The sequence below is a fragment of the Bos mutus genome, unplaced genomic scaffold, assembly GCF_027580195.1.
Source record: "Bos mutus isolate GX-2022 unplaced genomic scaffold, NWIPB_WYAK_1.1 CTG236, whole genome shotgun sequence".
NCBI lineage: Eukaryota > Metazoa > Chordata > Mammalia > Artiodactyla > Bovidae > Bos > Bos mutus.
This window is the reverse complement of record NW_027219744.1, coordinates 3,305-8,343: the sequence shown is the minus strand read 5'-3', so window position 1 is coordinate 8,343 and position 5,039 is coordinate 3,305.

The window sequence follows — 5,039 nt, the reverse complement described above, 5'->3', positions numbered from 1 at the left end:
GTTTTGGAGTTTGTTTGTTTGTTTGTTTTTATGCTAGTCATCCTAACAGGTATGAGGAGCTCATTATAAACTTGTTTTGCATTTCCCTGGCAATTGGTGATGCTCTCATATAAACTGTTGGTCATTTGTATGTCATCTAAGAGGAATAATTATGTCTGAAATTATGTTATGTTAAAAACTTCTTGAAGTTACACGACTTCAGTTATGTTATCTGTAGCACTTTCCTTTTTAGAAAAAGGGGATCTTGGTGTATCTACTCGTTATTCATTAGAACAACCCTGAATAAGTAGACAAATCAACATCGTCACTATTCTCAGAAACATTAGCTTTTGGAAATGGCAAATGTTCTGCTATTGTGTACTTTCTATGACTGCCACCATCATTACTAAATAAAACCATCCACGGTTGATGGGTACATCACGTAAGTACAGGTTAGTAAGACTCATGTGTGAGGATCATGAAAACCTCTACCCATGCATTAGAGTCCCATTTACTTCCTCAAAATCCACATTGCTTTATCCTTTCTGTTTTTAAATCAATAAGGTGGTTTCTTTATTTTTTTATTTTTACAAACATGGGGGTTTTTACCATTGCTTTGGGGCAAGTGCTGCCATAAAGTTAGTTAAGAAGGATTTTTCAATTGGTGTTTTGTCTCTACGTAAACAAGTCCACTGTCTGAAATGTCCTATCTAATTGTTTTAGATTTTTTCCCTCTGTTTTTCTTGCTGCTTCACAAACATTTTGCAGCTCTAAGAAAAATCAATTACAATAGGACTCAAGTTTTCTAGTTTTGCTTCCTCTAGGGAAATGTAGATTATTTAAGCTTTCAGAAAGCAGGATCAACATTGATATTTAAGCCTTAATATAGTTACTTGTATCAATAAAAATAAATGCAAAGCAATTCCAGCAACCATAAAATACTTTTCCACAGGAACTTTTTTCTTATGAAAACATGGAGGCCCAAGTGTACAATACACAAGCATGATAATAATTACTAGAGATGCTTAGTTCCAGTATATAATGTTTTCACTGTAAAACCTAATCCCTCAAAGACCCACCTTTAACTTCAATCTGTTAATTAGATTGGGCAATGGATGATATGTAATAAGAAGGATGTTGGCTCCCATTAGTGAGCAAACCAGACTAAACAACTGACTAGAATTAGATAAAACCTGGAAAATAAAAGCAATAATATTTGATTCTGTTCTTTTAAAATTATCCAATCCTTAATTTCAGTCAATCTGCAGGAAAATCACAATCAGAGAACAAAAGGATTACAAAATCTCAGCACATTGCATTCAGTCCAAGAGTTAGAAAGAATTCCTCAGCACGATGTGTATATCCGCCGGGCCCTGATCAGTAAACTGATGATGTAGGAAGTCATTTTTATATTACTTTCTTTGAGATGGACTGCTAAGTCAAAATTTCAAGCAATATTTTCCTTGCCAGCTGAAAAAACAGAAGGGTGCTTTAATCTGATTGTAGCTAGTTTTTGGGTTTTTTTATAAGCACCATTCTGCTGCTGTTTGTTATTAGTTTATGATGGACACTATTCTACAGTTGCTCTATGTGCACACATTTTCAGTGAGGAGCAACCTGACCAAGCAGATCTATTAAGGCATCATTTTTTGTTTGTGAAGGTCTACAGGATAGAAGAAGAAAGAGCAGGCATGTTCTGAAACATACCTGTGTACTGCTTCATTATATCATGTATTAAAATAGATATGATAGGGGACTTTCCTGATGGTCCACTGGTTTAAGACTCCATGCTCCCAATGCAGGGGGCACGGGTTCCATCCTGGTCAGGAACCAAGATCCCACATGCCACACAGTGCAGCCTAAAAATAAAAATAAAAAAATTTAAAATATATATGAAACAGATTATGTGAGGACCCTGTTGGTAAGATAATTGGGGTATAGGCATCAACATATTATGGAAGTAAGGTTTGTTTGTTGTTTATTATTTATTTGATTGTTTATTGAATGAACTGCAATTTCATAAATGCCTTTTGAATCAGTCCTCATGGTAACCCCAGGAGGTAAATACTAACCTAATTTTAAAATGTTTTATAAAAATAAAAATATAGGTAAATGAATACATTTTAATTATATATCCCCATGATTTTCCACAAACTGAACACAACTGTGCAGTCAGATGAAGAAATAGAATATGATCAGCACTACAGAGGGTACCGTTCTATTTCCTTTCCATCACAAATCCTTCCCTTCAAGGAGACCAGTGCCTGACTTCTAATGGTATATATTTGTTTTGCCACTTGTAGAATTTTACAATAAAAGAATCATTAGAAAATGTACTTTTCTATCTCAACACCAGGTCTGTGACATTCACTCATAAGATTGACAGTAGTAGTAGGCAGTTTATTCTCATTGTTATCCAGTTTTTCCATTGTATGGATATGGCATGACAGAGAGACAAGGTTTCAATAAAATCCTAAATTATGAAATCCACTACTCTACATATTTTAATCTCTAACAATAAAAGAAACATTACAGTTGTTAAGTATTTTCTAGTTGTTATAGGTCGCTCTCCAACCAGCATTTTCGAAAGCCTGGTCCAGTTTTCGCCTTTTGTTTTAAATGTAGCAAACAATGAATTAATAGGACAATTAGTCAATAAAAGAGACACAGAAAAATGGTTGGGCAGTGTTTAATTTTTAGGACGATACTTTATATAACCATACTTACACTAAAAATGGGGAACTGCTATACAAAGATATAGGTCTTAGACTTCAAACTCTGTCTACAGCAATGTGTGTATGTGTGTATATATACACATACATATACATACACCCACATATATTTTGGAGGTAATATATCCCAAATACCACAATTCACTCCCAAGTCATACCTGCTTAGGGTAACTAAATTAACTGTTTCCTCATTGCTTGCATATGTAAAGCTATCTATTAGCTGACTAATTTGATAACAAAGAGATGAATAGTGACCAATGAGTCAATTCATTTAACAGTTGGATGTGTTTTCATCAAACCATTTATTGTGTACATATCAAAACAGTCAATCCTAAAGGAAATCAATCCTGAATATTCATTGCAAGAATTGATGCGGAAGCTGAAACTCCAATACTTTGGCCACCTGATGCAAAGAACTGACTCATTTGAAAAGACCCTGATGCTGGGAAAGATTGAAGGCATGAGGAGAAGGGGACAAGAGAGGATGAGATGATTGGATGGCATCACCGACTCGATGGACATGAGTTTGAGCAAGCTGCAGGAGTTGGTGATGGACAGGGAAGCCTGGTGGGCTTGGCTTGGATTGCAGTCCATGAGGTTGCAGAGTCAGACATGACTTAGTAACTGAACAACAACAACTGAAAATTCAGTGTTGTGAAACAGGGATCCAAAGAGACTCAAATGATATTGGGCTAATCAGAAGGAGATCAAGAAGAAAGGAGTATTTTGTGATGAATTATAAGAGCCGCTGCTAAGTTGCTTCAGTCGTGTCCGACTCTGTGCAACCCTATAGACAGCAGCCCACCAGTCTCCCCCGTCCCTGGGATTCTCCAGGCAAGAACCCTGGAGTGGGTTGCCATTTCCTTCTCCAATGCATCAAAGTGAAAGGTGAAAGTGAAGTCGCTCAGTCATGTCCGACTCTTAGCGACCCCATGGACTGCAGCCCACCAGGCTCCTCCATCCATGGGATTTTCCAGGCAAGAGTACTGGAGTGGGGTGCCAGCGCCTTCTCCATTATAAGAGCAATCATTCGGATTAGTCTGGCATATGCCCAATTTACAGCTGGAGAGATGGTCATGAGCAGGAACGAGGGCCCTGCAGAAGCCTTCCCTTCTCTGGTATCCCTGCTGCTGCTGCTGCTAAGTCGCTTCAGTCGTGTCTGACTCTGTGCGACCCCAGAGACAGGAGCCCACTAGGCTCCTCTGTCTCTGGGATTCTCCAGGCAAGAATACTGGAGTGGGTTGCCATTTCCTTCTCCAATGCATGAAAGGGAAAAGTGAAAGTGAAATCGCTCAGTTGTGCCTGACTCTTAGCAACCCCATGGACTGCAGCCTACCAGGCTCCTCCGTTCATGGGATTTTCAAGGCAAGAGTACTGGAGTGGGACGCCATTGCCTTCTCCAGCAGCAATTTTCCTTGCTCTTATTTCCTGTAGCACTTGAATTCTGTACATAATTTAGGGCAGTTCTGCTTTGTTTACTAATTGTGTTAAAAATCTTGGTTCTGTAAATAAATCATTATCTCCTTGAGGGCAGAAAATGTTCCATAGCATTCTTTGGTTTTTCTGACTCATCCATTTGAGTAGCCAGAACTTTTGATTTGGTCTTTAAGAGGCAACTTGTTTCCCTTAGAAACGGACCTGCTTGCGTTTAACTCTCCTGAGGCTATTAGAGAAGCTATGATGAGAATGTGAGGATACATAAAAGGTCTTAATTTCAACCATCCTGACAATGTTAGTGACTGAAGTTAAAGTGGCTTTGAGAGGCCATTTTACACATAGAAGTAATAAGTCTTACTTTGACACAATATGCCATCCTGTGTACTTGAAACATACATTGGTTTCCCCACTAATGAGAAGTTCCCACTAATGAGAAGCTATTCTGGTCCCAGCACTTCATGGGAAATAGATGGGGAAACAGTGGAAATAGTGTCAGACTTTATTTTTTGGGCTCCAAAATCACTGCAGATGGTGACTGCAGCCATGAAATTAAAAGACGCTTACTCCTTGGAAGGAAAGTTATGACCAACCTAGATAGCATATTGAAAAGCAGAGACATTACTTTGCCAACGAAGGTCCGTCTAGTCAAGGCTATGGTTTTTCCAGTGGTCATGTATGGATGTGAGAGTTGGACTGTGAAGAAAGCTGAGCACTGAAGAATTGATGCTTTTGAACTGTGGTGTTGGAGAAGACTCTTGCGAGTTCCTTGGACTGCAAGGAGATTCAACCAGTCCATTCTGAAGGAGATCAGCCTTGGGTGTTCTTTGGAACGAATGATGCTAAAGCTGAAACTCCAGTACTTTGGCCACCTCATGCAATGAGTTGACTCAC